This window comes from Podarcis muralis, chromosome 5, assembly GCF_964188315.1.
Source record: "Podarcis muralis chromosome 5, rPodMur119.hap1.1, whole genome shotgun sequence".
Lineage (NCBI taxonomy): Eukaryota > Metazoa > Chordata > Lepidosauria > Squamata > Lacertidae > Podarcis > Podarcis muralis.
Window position 1 is genome coordinate 5,237,248 of NC_135659.1, and position 17,463 is coordinate 5,254,710.

A 17,463-nucleotide genomic window follows, 5' to 3' on the forward strand; every position below is an offset into this window, starting at 1 on the left:
TCCCTGCTCTGGCTTTGGGCTTAGCTGCGCAGCCTGCATTCACTCCATAGGGCGCACACAAATTTTCCCTTAATTTTTGTTTTTTTTATAATATATTTTTATTAGCAAACCAATCAAATCACATTAGTTCCAAATTACAAAACCGAATTTTAAATTTTTGTTGGGGGTACCCATGCTTTGAGCTCTTAAAGGAATCCAATCATCTCTTATTTCTGCTGCTTTGATCATTTCCCCTTAATTTTTGGAGGGGGGAAATAGCGTCCTATAGAGCGAAAAATACGGTATTTATCTACTTCGACTTTGTGCTTTCGAACTGCTAGGTTGGCAGGTGCTGGGACCAAGCAGCGGGAGCTCACCCCGTCGCGGGGATTCGAACTGCCGACCTTCTGATCAGCAAGCCCTAGGCTCTGTGGCCACCCGTGTCCCTACGGAAAAAGCCTATCGCAGACCAAATCCCCCTCCCAAACCTGGTATGTAAGGGCTTCCGGTTTTTCCGCCCTCCGTTGTGGATGTGCTTCGTGGGTTCTCTGCGCCTAGCAGCTGTTAGAGGGAACTTTGGGGGGCAACGCGGAGGCTACACGACCCCCAAAAAGGCTCTGGGCGTGGCCCAGGGCTGACATTGTCCGGCAGCATCAAAAAAGGAACCCTTCGAAGCCCACGTCCTAACCAGGAGGTGAGTCGACAGAGAGTACCTAGACGCAAGGACACGAGCAATCCTCAGCAGCAAGCCTCAAAGTCCCAAAGGGTAAGAACGGCAGCTAACAAGGAGAGCTTGAGGAGAAGAGGGTCTGTGAGACTTATTAATACAAACTGAACTGCTCAGAAACAGACCCAAAAGACTAGCACATAAAGAGTAAAGAATGGTAGATTTTATCTTAAACATATTGGAAATCTTTCTCATTATACGTAAGCATAAGCAAAGATTTCTCTAACAAGTACCAGTAAGAAAAGGAAGACAGATTCAAATTTCACTCTGCAGCAGGAGTACTAGCCCATTAAAAGAAGCGGAATTCAAGGACTTAACTTGTTTTTTACTTTGAAGTGGCGTGAGCCCAGCGAAAGAGACTGAGTTAAAAGACTTGGATTGTCAGCGCTGTTTGTGGTAAAAGAGTGGAAGTTACTGGAAAACAAAGGTAAAAGAGAAGGCAACACTTTTAATATTGAACTTATATTAAACACTAACCTATAAAGATGGCAAAGATGGCATAGCGTGGTCTAGGAGAAACGGCTGGACTAATTGGAGAATCGGGAAGAGAAGAAAAGTGGCGAAAGGAGGGGCAGAACTGCACAAAAGAGGAAAGGGACTATAAAATTAAAGATGAGCATCTTTAGCTTGAGGAGGTAGTTTGTGAGAAAGGAAATACGTTTTCTGGTGTAATGAAGAGACTTTCTTCATCTAAAGTATAAGTAGGATTCCTAATTCCTTCTGCATTCTGTTTCTTTTACTATCCCTCAAGATTCAGAAACATAGGGAACCATGTCATGGTTAGATTAGTTTATAAAGATTGGCTGCGTGAGCTGCTGGTCTCCTGCTGTCACGTGCCAAAGATCCATCCCCTGGTCTGTGAGGAGGAGGAGGAAGAGATATTGGAAGAGAAATGGGAGGATGAAGTGATGGTTATGAAGATCAGAAGGAATCTTTAGTGAAGGTGAAAACAATTTATGTAAGACCAAGCGACCAGGGGATGGATGCCACCGATCTATAGATGGGGAGTGTTGATCTTTGTTCTTGAGGAACAGGGAGGCCAGAGAGAATCTGGATCACTGGGATGGGGGGAGGCAGCTCCCTGATTCAAGAAGAGTTCAGGGATGGGATGAGGAAGGGAGGAAGGGAGAATAACGCAAGCCACCTGGAGATCCTTGCAGGAAAGATGGGCCATCAATGTAGTAATCAATGAAAAAATTAAGAATTCTTTCTCTTCATTTCTCTTCATTTCTCTTCATTTCTCTTCCAGGCAGCGATAGCAGTGAGGCCAGCAGCTCCAGTACAGCTCTACCCCACTCCAAGACCCAGTTCTCCCTTCGCCCAAAACCCAAGTATCTAAATAAATAAATAATAGGGATGCGGGTGGCGCTGTGGGTTAAACCACAGAGCCTAGGACTTGCCTATCAGAAGGCTGGCGGTTCGAATCCCCACGACGGAGTGAACTCCCGTTGCTCGGTCCCTGCTCCTGCCAACCTAGCAGTTCAAAAGCACGTCAAAGGGCAAGTAGATAAATAGGTAATGCTCCGGCGGGAAGGTAAAGGGCGTTTCCGTGCGCTGCTCTGGTTCAGAAGCAGCTTAGTCATGCTGGCCACATGACCCGGAAGCTGTTCATGACCGGTCCACCAATAAAGCAAGATGAGCGCTGCAACCCCAGAGTCGGCCACGACTGGACCTAATGGTCAGGAGTCCCTCTACCTTGATATATTTCAAAAACACTGAGTCTCCAGTGTGGTCTCTCGTCACAAGGAAACAGACTTTATAAAGAGGCAACCTTTCAAACTTCTTATAAATGGAAACTGGGGAAAGCCCCCTCCAAAAGAATAGACTGTGCCCAGTGACTAGCTGATCCACATGCCTGTTCAGTTGACGCTCTAGATGCCTACTCAGTTGTTCTCCAAGGCTGTTGAAAGAGAGAATGGCCAGTGTGGCAGGCTGTGCGAGCTGCTGGCCTCCTGCTGTCGTGCCCCTAAAATCCACCCCCTGGTCTCCGAGGAGGAGGAGGAAGAGATATTGGAAGAGAAACGGAATGAGGAAGTAAATATAATTAAAGAAAGGGAGAATAGCGTAAGCCATCTGGAGATCCTTGAAGGAAAGATGGGTTGTCAACATAATAAGAAATGGAAAGATTAAAAATATTTTCTCTACTTCTCTCTTCCGGGCAGCGACAGCAGTGAGGCCAGCAACTCCAGCACAGATCTCCCTCCCCACCAAGACCCAGTCCCCCCCTTCCCCACAAACCCAAATAGAAAAATAAAATAAAAACCATCATCATCATTATTATTCTAATCAAGTTCCTTTACAAACATGCTATTCTCTGATCATCCTTTTATCCTAGGCGGTGCTTTTTCCTACGTTTGTGAGCATGAGTGGAAATCCTGAGTCTCGCTGCAGGAGTTGACAGTTTGGCTCCTTCCCTTGTTGTTGCTCCTAGATGGAACTGCGCATGTGCGAAGACAAGACAGAGCCTTCCAAACTGGATCAATAAACGTGTCACCCGTTGTCTGAAAACCACTGTCCTAATCACATGCCAGATTGTCTTTTTTGAATGAAATAAAATTCTTTCAAATAGTTTTTTAATGTTGGCATTTGTCTGTCTTGAGAAGCAAAGGAGTGCGCCTCCGGGGGTGAGGTCAAAAGTCAAGCAACGGTGTCAGCAGTCCCAAAGTGACCTCTCCAGGGAGCAAGACTGGGCAGTGTGTCTGGAGGTCCTGGGCTTCCCAGATGACAAGACTCCCTGTCTTGGCCTTGCAGATGGGTCTCCAAGGAAAGCAGAGTTAGGCACCAGTTGGGCTGCAGGAGATGTCAGAAGGGGTTGTAAACGGCGCCATCCAACCGCCTGAGGGACTCCACTCCAGATTTGTGTAGGCTTTACTCCTTAGCCTTTTCAGCTCCCAAAGATATCCCACAAGGCAAATTAGGATCAGAGTTTTCCTTCTCTTCGATGGGCTATCTTTATAGGTGGATGAGCCCCATCTGCCCCTCACTTCCCTCCACAGCATTGCAGAAACCACCTTCTTGACCACTGGGCCCACGCTTGGTCTTGTCCGCTCAATCTGCTGGAGCCCGTCTTGGCACACAGGGGAAGTTCCTGAGCATTTGAGATTCCTTGGCTGCTCTCACCTGGTTTAGGTGGCCAGTCAAACCGTTCCCAGGATGTGGCCTCTGTCACATGCTGACCGTTTCTAGGAGCAAGAGAACAAACTTTTTATTAAAGAATGGAAATGGTTGAATGAATAGTTACAAACTGTAAACAGATAAGAACATTGGCAGGATTATTGGAATAACCTGCAGTTTAATAAGATTATCTATTTAAAGCAGATGCATAAGTGAAGAAATTGAGGTAATTTGGATATGCATAAGATATGGAGAATCAATTTAAAGAACTGCAGAAAGAGGGGGAAGGAAGTCAAGTTTTGAAATGCTAAAATGACTGCAAAATTATTGAAATGTATAAACTTGAAAATCATAATTCAGCTTTCCAGTTATAGCTTTTGCGGTGATGAGGCATGTGAGCCTCAACTGTCCTGCATCTACTCCAGCTGAGGAATCACACACCTCCTCCCCAAGCTAGCGAGCCCCACCTGGGCTGTGGGTCCTTGCCTTCCGTCCCTCCCAACTGACAGTTGTTAGTTCTGGAATCCTGAGCTTGAGGGGGGGGGGTACATCCCATTTCGCCCCGTGGGACACTCACCACCCCTTAGCCACCTGCCTTTGGCGCTGCAGCAGTGATGGCTTTGGTCCCTGAAAGAGCATGCAAGATCTCTCCCAAATCTCAATACATATTTTGCTCTCCTGGACATCTTGCAAGACTTCAATGAGATCTCACAAGATCTTGCAGAAAATCTCCAATCTGTTTACCTGCAAGCACACACCTTTAATTTTTTTTTCTTATTTAGTACAAATTTCTCAATCTAACAGATTTGCACATAGGATTCTGTATCACATGAAACGGCACATTTGTTTTGTTCTATTGTTACATTATTTGTGGCCTTCTAACACTTTGGGAGAAGCCTTCTCTCCCTTTTCCCTTAAAAAAGGAGGATCTATGCTTTACACTCAGCAGGAAGGCCCATTTAAAAGGAAACATGTAGTTGTTTTGCTGCTGCTTTTTTGTGTTCTCAGGTGTCCAAGTTAGCCTCCTGGCCCTGCTCCTCCACTATACCACAGCAACATCCCCCACTAGGAATCCCTACTTGGCCTTTCATTGGCCATCAGCAATATCCGGTGGAGCCAGGTGGAGAGAAATGCCCCATCTTGCCCATCTTTGGGGTTTCAAGAGGTATAGCCTCTGTGCATGTACAGAATTCATGATTCAGCAAATCTATTAGACCACTGAAAGAGTTTATTTCCTCTGATTAAATTACCAAAGGAAGAAAGCAGGATTGGCTTTTCTCCCCAGGGACACAAGGAAGGGGAAGGTGTGTGTTTAAGAAATCAAATTCCCCAAGGGCTGAAACTCTGTTCAGCCAGTTAAAAAACCCAAATTCTCTCCGTAGAGTGCTTCACATCTGGCGGGCAGGGCTTGTGTGCTTTGCTCATGATCCCTTGGATGTCCTGAGACTGTTAGAGCAGCAGCCGTAAGTCTTGGGGCTCTGGGAGTGAGACAGTGTCCTCAGAAGGCAAAGAGTAACTGAGGTTCCCTTTTCTCTCCCTTGGAGGCCCTGAACAAGGAGCTGGCCAGTTCAGGGCCTCCATGGGAGAGAAAAGGGGGGCCAGCACTTGTGCTCAAAGGAGCTTTCATACGCGGTCATCCTGCCCCACACTCACATTCCAAAATATCTGCATGCTCACCTATCCAAGAGGTGGTTGGTCTTGGGCTGGGGGGTCCCAGAAGGCAGAATAAGTTGAGAAGCAAAGCCCAAGAAGTTGGAGGCATCCTCTTCGCATCCACCCAAACCCAATCTAAACAGCTTGGCTCCAGAACCAGCCCCTCCCTTCAGTTCTGTTCAGTTCAGAATGTCAGTTAAGAGGGACCACCTGTATTTTCTTGATTCTTGCCTGAGGTCATAATGGGCATGCACACTGGTATCTGTTTACCTGTAAGCACACACCTTTAGTTTATCTTTTTAAAAATAAAAATAAAATACAAGTTTCTCAATCTACCAGCTTTGCACAAAACAGCAGCCGTTTTGTGATCCATGGCAGTGAAAACCCCACGTTTTATGGCGCCCCCCCCCAAAATGAGGCTTCAGTGCCCTAACCCACAGGGTCACGATTTCTCCAAAGGTCCAATGTCATCTGATTCACTCCAAAGCAGCACCAAACACCCAGAGAATGCCCCCTGCAACATTGGGGGGGGGGGGCTTTGAAAACACTACATTTCCCATTGTTAGAGTGGCATACGAAGGATGAACAAGTTAAATCAGTGGTGATAGATTGGGCAAGACATGTATGACATAACATAATGTTTGAGGATTGGGAAAGATTGTGGAAGAAAGGGGTCAAGTTCACTGCATGTACTGTACTAAAGGAAAACATAATGAAAATGATGTATAGATGGTATCTGACCCCTGTTAAATTATCAAAGATTTATCATAACTGTGATAACCATTGCTGGAAAGGTAAAGAAAAAGAAGGTACCTTCTATCATATGTGGTGGACCTGCCCCAAGGTGAAAGACTTCTGGGAAAAGATTTATAATGAATTGAAAAAAATGTTGAAATATACATTTATAAAGAAACCAGAGGCCTTTCTTCTTGGAATAACAGGTTTGGAATTGCCCCCAAAAGATGTTAAATTATACACTGGGCAACAATTTTTTACCTTTTGAATGTTGTCTAGATTTCTACAATTGATTTAGGGTATTTTTGCACTGCTGAATCAGGAAATGGCATCCGTTTCTCTCCATCAGGTCAGGTTGTTGTGCTATGTTGATTTGTAAAAAATCAGATCTTGTGACAAAACCGATTATATTTTGTGGCATTATCAGCTGATTTTTGTCAACACATATCATCCTAAATATGTTTTTAAGAGAAAATAATGTTTTTCCAACAACATATATTGATTACCTGATAGAAACATCGATTACTGTAAACTGAATGGTGGGCATTGATAAAGGTGTTGTTTAGTCGTTTAGTCGTGTCCGACTCTTCGTGACCCCATGGACCAGAGCACGCCAGGCACCCCTGTCCTCCACTACCTCCCGCAGTTTGGTCAAACCCATGCTGGTAACCTCGAAAACACTATCCAACCATCTTGTCCTCTGTCGCCCCCTTCTCCTTGTGCCCTCCATCTTTCCCAGCATCAGTGTCTTCTCCAGGGAGTCTTCTCTTCTCATGAGGTGGCCAAAGTACTGGAGCCTCAGCTTCACGATCTGTCCTTCCAGTGAGCACTCAGGGCTGATTTCCTTAAGAATGGATGTGTTTGATCTTCTTGCAGTCCATGGGACTCTCAAGAGTCGTCTCCAGCACCATAATTCAAAAGCATCAATTCTTCGGCGATCAGCCTTCTTTATGGTCCAGCTCTCACTTCCATATTCCAAATACAACAGGCATATTGATAAAGGTAAGAACACATAAATTGCACGTTGCTTCACCATTTTTCAAACTTCAGGGCTTGAACTTCCGTTTCTTGGAACTCCTGGAATGCTCAGCGGCAGGGAGGTCTCTCTTCAGAGTCCAACAGTAGTCAGCCATCATGACTGCGTCCCAGCGACCCTGATACCTGGTCTCCATCTCTTTCATGTCCTGATGGAATCTCTCCCCCTGCTCGTCACTCATTGAACCCAGGTTCTCAGGAAACCGGTCCATATGTGAAAATAGGCAGTGCATCTTGACGCTCATGTTGCAGCCCAGGTTTCTGAAAGCAGTCAGCATGTTGTTGACAAGTTCTGCATAGTTTCTGACCTTATTGTTGCTTAGAAAGTTCTTCACTACCAGAACAAATGCCTTCCACGCTTCCAGTTCCATTTCGTTCATTGAGTTTCGGAACTCTGGATCTCTGATGAGCTGACGGATCTGAGGACCGTCAAAGATGCCAGCTTTCAACTTCTCCATGGTCAATCCTGCCACAAGTGAAGCAGTCACCATCCTTGTCCAGAGCCTTTGGTGAACTGCTTGATTAAGCCGAGCTTGATGTGCAGCAGTGGGAAGAGTATTCTGTCTCTGTCCACCAGAGGGTCGTTGATGACGTTCCTTTCTTTGCAAGGCACCAATTCCTCCCGCACAGGCCAGTCCTTCTTCGTGTAATGCTGAGCACGGTCCCTACTATCCCACATGCACAGAAAACATGGGTACTTGTTGAAGCCAGACTGTTGTCCCAACAAAAAGTTCACCATCTTCAGGTCAACACAAATAAACCACTTATGCTGACCATAACCAATTTTCTCCAGCACATACTTCACTGCTTCATAGTTCTCCTTCAGTGTAGTCGAGTGAGCCAGGGGTATAGAGGCAAACTGGTTGCCGTTGTGTAGCAGAACACATTTCAGTGATCGCTTGCTGCTGTCAATGAACAGTCTCCAATCTTTGGGTTCATACTGTGGCACTCCAAGCTTGAGCAGAAGCTGCGCAATATCTGCACAGTACACCAAGTCCTTGTCTTCTGAGAAAAAACGAAGGTACTCTTGATGCCTGTTGCGGAAGAAGCTGATGTCAGAGAGGAGTTTTTCCCCCCTTCAATCTGGATGCCAACAGTTCGGCAGAGTCCTTTGACAAGCTGAGGTCGCGAACTAGATCATTCAACTCCTTTTGGGAAAATGGATGTGGAGCATCATCTTCAAGAACCACTTCTTCTTCGTGTCCTTCAGCACTGGAGGCATCTTTGTCACTAATGTCTGGAAGTTCTCCGAAGACAGGCACTGGAATTTCATCACAATGGGGCAGGACTCTTGAGGAGGAGGAGAAAGGGGAGGGAACTGGAAGGGGAATATATGCTCTGCGCAAATGGCTGTGAACTCATGCTTGTTTTGTGAATCTATCACACTTGCTCCTTCTGCCACCCCGGATGGCAGAATAAAGCTTTTCTCTGAAACTATTCCTTGAGTGTCTGTTGACTCCCATTTCCCCGTCCTGGGCGCAAAGCTCTTCTCACCCGAGGCTAAAAAGGCTACAAGCAGAGTCTGTAACCTGAAGTGTATGTTAACCCGAGGTACCACTGTATCACTGAATTTGTCCATGGCAAGTCTGCGTTTATCTGCAGGTTGTTCATATGTGGTGAGTTTATACTGACCCATCTCGTTATTAAATGTGGATTATAAAATTTTTGCTGACACTTTAGCAAAGAGATTGAAAAGAGTTTTGATGGAGGAGATTCATGGAGATCAAGCGGGCTTTCTCCCGAAAAGACACTTGTCGGGCAATGTAAGGAATATAATTGACATTTTGGAAAAGTTGGAAGTGGACATTAACACTAAGGCAGTTTTGATATTTGTGGATGCCGAGAAAGCCTTTGACAACATTTCTTGGAGTTTTATGATGAAGAATCTCCGGGGGATGGGGGTAGGCCAAGGGTTTGAAAATGGTATAGGTGCAATATACTCTGAACAGAAAGCAAAATTAATTGTAAATAATGTGCTTACAGAAGAGTTCAAGATAGAAAAAGGAACACGTCAGGGGTGCCCAATCTCTCCATTACTTTTTATATCAGTCCTGGAGGTTTTGCTTAACATGATTAGAAGGGACCAGTTGGTAAAAGGGATTCAGGTCGGAGCTAAACAATACAAATTGAGAGCGTTTGCAGATGACCTGGTACTTACATTACAAGAACCGGACGCTAGTACGAAAAGGGTATTGGAATTAATACAAGAATTTGGCCATGTCGCAGGATTTAAATTGAACAAATTAAAAACTAAGGTATTGGAGAAAAATTTAACACCTTTTGAAAAAGAAAGGTTTCAGAATGAGACAGGGTTAAATGTGGTTAAGAAAGTGAAGTATTTGGGCATAAACATGACAGCTAAGAATGTGAATTTATTTAAAGATAACTATGAGAAAGTTTGGACAGAAGTGAAAAAAGATCTAGAAATCTGGTCGAACTTGAAGCTTTCCTTCTTGGGTCGAATTGCGGTTATAAAGATGAATGTATTGCCAAGAATGTTTTTTTTCCCCCCCAAACATTGCAGATTATTGACAAGATGGACTGTTTCAAGAAGTGGCAGAAAGATATATCTAGGTTTGTCTGGCAGGGCAAGAAGCCCAGAATTAAGTTTAAGATTTTAACTGATGCTAAGGAAAGGGGGGTTTTTGCCCTGCCAGACTTCAAACTTTACTATGAAGCGGCAGCATTCTGCTGGCTGAAGGACTGGCTACTTCTTGAGAATACAGACATTTTGGATTTGGAAGGTTTTAATAACATTTTTGGGTGGCGTGCATATCTGTGGTATGACAAGGTTAAAGCTCATAAAGGTTTTAAAAATCATATTGTCAGGAAAGCACTATTTAATGTTTGGACTAGATACAAAGATTTGTTGGAAAATAGAACCCCAAGATGGTTGTCACCAATGGAAGCTAAGGCTGTTAAGAAGCTTAATATGGAATCTAGATGGCCGAGATACTGTGAAATTTTAGAACACGAAGGGGACAGATCAAAATTGCAGAGTTTTGAGAAACTAAAAGGGAAAGTGAGAGATTGGCTTCACTATTACCAAATAATAGAGGTCTTTAAGATGGACAGGAAAATTGGCTTTCAGGTGAAAAAATCAAAATTGGAGTTTGAGTTGTTAGAATCCAGTACTAAAAATTTATCAAAAATGTATAACTTGCTGCTGAAATGGAATACTCAGGATGAAACGGTTAAATCGGCAATGATTAAGTGGGCTCAGGACATTGGTCATAACATTATGTTTGCTGACTGGGAAAAGTTGTGGACCACCGGGATGAAATTTACGGCATGTAATGCCTTAAGAGAAAATGTTATGAAAATGATTTATAGGTGGTACATGACCCCAGTCAAGCTTGCAAAAATCTACCATTTGCCTGATAACAAGTGTTGGAAATGTAAAGAAAATGAAGGTGCATTCTTTCACCTTTGGTGGACATGCCCTAAGATTAAGGCTTTCTGTGAAATGATATATAATGAGTTGAAAAAGGTGTTTAAATATACCTTCCCGAAGAAACCAGAGGCCTTTCTCTTGGGTATTGTCAGCCAGGGGGTGTTAAAGAAGGATATGACTTTCTTTATGTATGCTACAACAGCAGCAAGAATACTCATCGCAAAGTACTGGAAGACACAAGATTTACCCACCCTGGAAGAATGGCAGATGAAGGTGATCGACTACATGGGTCTGGCAGAGATGACGAGCAGAATCCGAAACCAGGGAAGAGAAACGGCGGAAGAAGATTGGAAGAAATTTAAGGACTATTTAAAGAGATTTTGTAAAATTAATGAAGGTTAAAATGACGTTGGATTTGAAAATAAGTGGTTATCAGCGGTATTGGATAAGTTAAAGAGAGTAAAATCAAAATTTAAGTCAAAATAAGGGAAGGACTTGCTGAATAGCTGATTAGAAATTGGAATACAGAAAGGGGAGGTATGAGGAAGTCGGGGAAGTAAGGTATAAGAAAATAAGATTTTGAAATTGTACTTGTTATATGTTTGTTGTGTTTATGGTATTGTTTTGTTTTGTCTTTGTTGTTATAAAAATTCCTAATAAAAAAAATCTATTCATATGTGGTGAGTTTGTAGAAGTCTTCAATCCAATCATAGAAGGGAGACGCATTTTTATTTTTCCAGCTCACCAGTATCAGTCTTTTTACTGTGGTAAGGGCACAGAGAGTCCACTTGTATTGCCCCTTTGTCAGGTTCCATGTGCTGGGTGTATAACTCGAACGGATATTTTGCTCGGTAAAGATACATTTGGCCTCAGCGATGGGAGTCCAGCAAGGAATCATTTAGCCAGTGCAATGGAGGAGGAAGAGGTTGAAAATGCGAGACTTACTGGCACCTGTAGCAGCAGCAGCAGCAGCAGCTGGAGCATGGCCTGCAGTGCCACCTGATGGCCCACCTCGGAACTTCCATGCCCATCCCAGATTTAAAGCTTTAGGCATGTGTTTTACACACATATACACACACACACACACAAACACACACACACACACACAAATAATAATTCACAAGCAGGAAATATCCCAAACAGCTCTTCCCCTGAAATATACTCGGAGTCGAGAGTGGATTTCATGCTCTATATTCAGCTCATAGTAGCGAGGAATGAAAGTTCCCCCACAATATCTGCTTTATATACATTATTTACACAATGGGCTGCACGTGATTGGCTAATTCTGGGATTCTCCTGTAGGCCAATCAGGTTGTGGATTCACTTCCACCTGGAGCTGGATTGGGTGGCTCCTGCGGACCAGACTGCTGCATTGTTCTAGGACCAATCAGACTGCTGCATGTTGGATCCTATTGTTCTAGGACCAATCAGACTGTAGCATTTTGGATCCTATTCAACTCAGTACATAACATCCCCACAAACCACCCCCAAATCCCCCAGCATAGGAATAGTGTGAGTGGAGGCTGGGTGCACCACATTGGAGACCCCAGGCGGAGTAGTAGGGGAATCTCATCCTTTACTTCCACACAAGGGTGACAGGCCAAATCATCTGTCAGGATAGATATGGTGGCCACGATTTCGCTGAAAACCCGATGTCTTAGGATTCACAACAAAGCAACGGCAAACACCTGCTAAAGACCCCCTGAAATGTTTGGCAGTGAAAACCCCACATTTCATGGCACCCTCAAAAATGAGCCTTTGGCGCCCTAACTCACGGGATCCCAATTTCTCCCCAAGTCAGACGTTGTCCAATTCACTCCAAAGTGGCGCCAAACACCCAGAGAATGCCCCCTGCAAGGTTTGGGGGTGAAAACACTACGTTTCACATCGCCCCACAAAATGAGCCCTCGACGCCGTAACCCACATGGTTGTCAGGGGCTGGACTGAGGAGGAATGGTGGGAGCCCCCCCCCCTCTCGAGGACCTGCTCCACAACTCCAATTTATAAAGATTATAATCCAAGTTAACGAGATCTTCTTGCAATTAGAGGTCAAGAGATATGTAAAAGTCAGTGCTTTATATGATTCAGCCACATGGTGGAGCAATACACAAAGATTAAAGAAGCCATGATAGCCAGCTCTGAAAAGCTGGGATGGTTTGTGTCTTCAAAGGCATGGCAGTGTGGCTTGAAGTTAATGACTTGTAACACCTCACAGTCATCATCATAATATAATAATAATAATTTATTATTTATACCCAGCCACTCTGGGCAGCTTCCAACAAAATATTAAAATAAAAAAGTCTGTCAAACATTCAAAGCTTCCCAGAACAGGGCTGCCTTCAGATGTCTTCTAAATGTCAGGTAGCTGTTTATCTCTTTGACATCTGGTGGGAGGGGGTTCCACAGGGCAGGCATCACTACCCTGTAACTTGGCTTCTCGTAGGGAGGGAACCGCCAAAAGGCCCTCAGCGCTGGACCTCAGTGTCCAGGCAGAATGATGGGGGTGGAGGCGCTCCTTCAGGTATACTGGGCCTTTGAGGCCGTTTAGGGCTTTAAAGGTCAGCACCAACACTTTGAATTGTGCCCGGAAACATACTGAGAGCCAATGTAGGTCTCGGGGGCCACTCCCAGTCACCAGTCTAGCTGCCGCATTCTGGATTAGTTGTAGTTTCCGGGTCACCTTCAAAGGTAGCCCCACGTAGAGCGCATTGCAGTAATCCAAGCGGGAGATAACCAGAGCATGCACCACTCTGGCGAGGCAATCCGCAGGCAGATAGGGTCTCAGCCTGCGTACTAGATGAAGCTGGTCAACAGCTGCCCTGGACACAGAATTGACCTGCGCCTCCATGGACACCATGAACTGAAAGGTCCCGGGGGCGTTACCCTGAGCCTCAGCCACAAGGAATGTGCAGCAGCAGAAAATGGTAACGCTGTTCTAGATTGCATCTATGGAAGTCCAGGGTCCTGGTGAAAGGAAGTCCAAGTCCTACTCTCTCCTACCTTGGTCAGGCCACACCTGGAGTCCTGTGTCCAGTTCTGGGCATCATCATTTAAGAAGGATGTTGACAAGCTGGAATGTGTGCAGAGGAGGGCAACCAAGACAACCAAGGGTCTGGAAACTAAGATTGAAGAGAAACACTTGAAGGAGCTGGGTAGGTTTGGCCTGGAAAAGAGGAAACTGAGAGGAGATCTGACAGCCATCTTCCAATATCTTAAGGGCTGTCACATGGAAGAGGGAACAAGCTTGTTTTCTCCTGCTCTAGATGGTAGGACTCGAACCCATGGATTCAAGTTATAAGAAAGTAGACTAAACATTCATAAAAACTTTCTGACAGTAAGGGCTGTTTGGCATTGGAACAGATTCCCATGAGAGGTGGTGGAAACTCCTTCCTTGGAGGTTACTAAGCAGAGGTTGGGTGGCCGTCTGCCATGGATGCTTTTGCTGAGATTCCTGCATCCCAGGGGGTTGGACTAGATGACCCTTGGTGTCCCTTCCAGCTATAAGTTTCTATGATTCTATGAAATTGATCTGGATTAATGACAGCCATCCACCAGTTCCATATGCAAAACTGCTTCCCACCCCACCCCCTTACTGATTAATATATATAAAAATACATTAAAGTAGACAAATAATAACTTACAAAAAGGATCAATAAACGTGTCACCTTTATTATATAAACTGTTATCATAATCACATGTCAAAATTTCTTTTGTGAATGAAATAAAATGGTTTCAATCAGTTTTTAATAACCAACAATCAAATGTAGTGCTTGGGGTACAGCTTAGATCAATTCCCCAGATGTTCAGTGTCCAGGGGTTCAGTGCCTGGCACCCAGAAACTCATGGCAAAGGGGAGTCTGGCACCAAGTAACTCATAACATTTCACTTCCTTGCAAGCTAAGGAAAGCTGTTGATTGGCAGAAGACACTGGGCAGAAACAGAAAGAAACAGGGGGATGAGGGGGTCTAAGGGTGAAGTCCTGCTCCTGTCCATCCTAATACTGGACAGATGATTACAGGATGTTGAGAAGGGTCATTTTTTACTATTAATTGAGAAACAGCAGCCATAGTCTAGGCCAGGAGTGTTTTTCCTTGGTGACACCGCCATGTTGAAAAGTGTGTGTTTGCTAGGTGTTTCCTGTCCTGTCCAGAAATGCACCGTGCTGGATGAAGCCAGCTCTAGATCCTTCCTAAATAAATAAAATAAAAACCCACTGGAAGATATATTTGAAAAATTAATGTTAAGGGGAACAATTCACATTGTTAAGCAAGGTAGCTAAAGCAACAGGGTCAGGGCCTCCATTGTGACACGTCCCCCTGCTGAGTGACTTGGCTGAGGACTTTGGGAAGAGCAACTACTTGAGGATAGTTCAGGAGAAAGGAGGTGGTTTGTGAGAAGTAATGATGTTTTCCGGCAAAATAAAGATTTCTTCTTCTTGAGTGTAAGTAGAATGTCTAATTCTTTCTGCATTCTGCTTCTTTTGCTCTCCCTCAGGATTTAGAAACATAGGGCAGTAAGGCAATCTGGAAAAAGCCTAAGTAAAGGTACAGGGACCCCTGACCGTTAGGTCCAGTCGCGGACGACTCTAGGGTTGCGCGCTCATCTCGCTCTATAGGCTGAGGGAGCCGGCGTACAGCTTCCGGGTCATGTGGCCAGGATGACGAAGCCGCTTCTGGCAAAAGCAGAGCAGTGCACGGAAAGGCTGTTTACCTTCCCGACAGAACGGCACCTACCGTATTTTTGGCTCTATAGGACGCACCGGACCATAAGACGCACCGGATTATAGGAGGGGGAGAACGGGGGGGGGGGATTCTCTCCCTCTCTGCTCAGTGTCCCTTCAGCGAAGCGGCAGGAGAAATGGAGCCCCTTCCATTTCTCCTCCCGCTTCGCTGAAGGGGTGCTGCGCAGAGAGGGAAAAATGTGCACCGACCCCTCTCGCTCTCCAGGCTTCAGGCGGCTATCCGCAAGCCTTCTGAGTGCAGCGGGAACTCCTGCTGCGCTTGGAAGGCTTGCGGATAGCTGCCTGAAGCCCCCAGAGTGCAGCCTTTGAAGCCTCCGCAGAGCAGCGGGGTGAAGGCACCCCGCTGCCCTGCGGAGGCTTTGTGCAGCCATCCCCAAGCTAGAACAGTGAGACGGAGCACCGCGCAGTGCTCCTTCTGCCTGCTCTGGCTTTGGGCTTAGCTGCGCAGCCTGCATTCACTCCATAGGGCGCACACAAATTTTCCCTTAATTTTTGTTTTTTTTATAATATATTTTTTATTAGCAAACCAATCAAATCACAATAGTTCCAAATTACAAAACCGAATTTTAAATTTTGGTTGGGGGTACCCATGCTTCGAGCTCAGAAAGGGATCCAATCATCTCTAATTTCTGCTGCTTTGATCATTTCCCCTTAATTTTTGGAGGGGGAAAAGTGTGTCCTATAGAGTGAAAAATACGGTATTTATCTACTTCCACTTTCGAACTGCTAGGTGACTTCAGGTGGCTATCCGCAAGCCTTTGAAGTACAGCGGGAACTCCTGCTGCGCTCCGAAAGCTTGCGGATAGCTGCCTGAAGCCAACGGAGTGCAGCCTTTGAAGCCTCTGCAGAGCAGCGGGGTGAAGGCACCCCGCTGTCCTGCGGAGGCTTTGCGCAGCCACCCCCAAGCTAGAACAGTGAGACGGAGCGCTGCGCAGCGCTCCGCCTCACTGTTCTGGCTTTGGGGACGGCCTTTGAAGCCTTCGCAGGGCAGCAGGGGGGCTTCACCCTGCTTCCCTGCGGAGGCTTTGCGCAGCTAACCCCAAGCTAGAACAGCGCTGCGCAGCGCTCCTTCTCCCTGCTCTGGCTTTGGGCTTAGCTGCGCAGCCTGCATTCACTCCATAGGGCGCACACAAATTTTCCCTTAATTTTTGTTTTTTTTATAATATATTTTTATTAGCAAACCAATCAAATCACATTAGTTCCAAATTACAAAACCGAATTTTAAATTTTTGTTGGGGGTACCCATGCTTTGAGCTCTTAAAGGAATCCAATCATCTCTTATTTCTGCTGCTTTGATCCTTTCCCCTTAATTTTTGGAGGGGGGAAATAGCGTCCTATAGAGCGAAAAATACGGTATTTATCTACTTCGACTTTGTGCTTTTGAACTGCTAGGTTGGCAGGTGCTGGGACCGAGCAGCGGGAGCTCACCCCGTCGCGGGGATTCGAACTGCCGACCTTCTGATCAGCAAGCCCTAGGCTCTGTGGCCACCCGTGTCCCTACGGAAAAAGCCTATCGCAGACCAAATCCCCCTCCCAAACCTGGTATGTAAGGGCTTCCGGTTTTTCCGCCCTCCGTTGTGGATGTGCTTCGTGGGTTCTCTGCGCCTAGCAGCTGTTAGAGGGAACTTTGGGGGGCAACGCGGAGGCTACACGACCCCCAAAAAGGCTCTGGGCGTGGCCCAGGGCTGACATTGTCTGGCAGCGTCAAAAAAGGAACCCTTCGAAGCCCACGTCCTAACCAGGAGGTGAGTCGACAGAGAGTACCTAGACGCAAGGACACGAGCAATACTCAGCAGCAAGCCTCAAAGTCCCAAAGGGTAAGAACGGCAGCTAACAAGGAGAGCTTGAGGAGAAGAGGGTCTGTGAGACTTATTAATACAAACTGAACTGCTCAGAAACAGACCCAAAAGACTAGCACATAAAGAGTAAAGAATAGTAGATTTTATCTTAAACATATTGGAAATCTTTCTCATTATACGTAAGCATAAGCAAAGATTTCTCTAACAAGTACCAGTAAGAAAAGGAAGACAGATTCAAATTTCACTCTGCAGCAGGAGTACTAGCCCATTAAAAGAAGCGGAATTC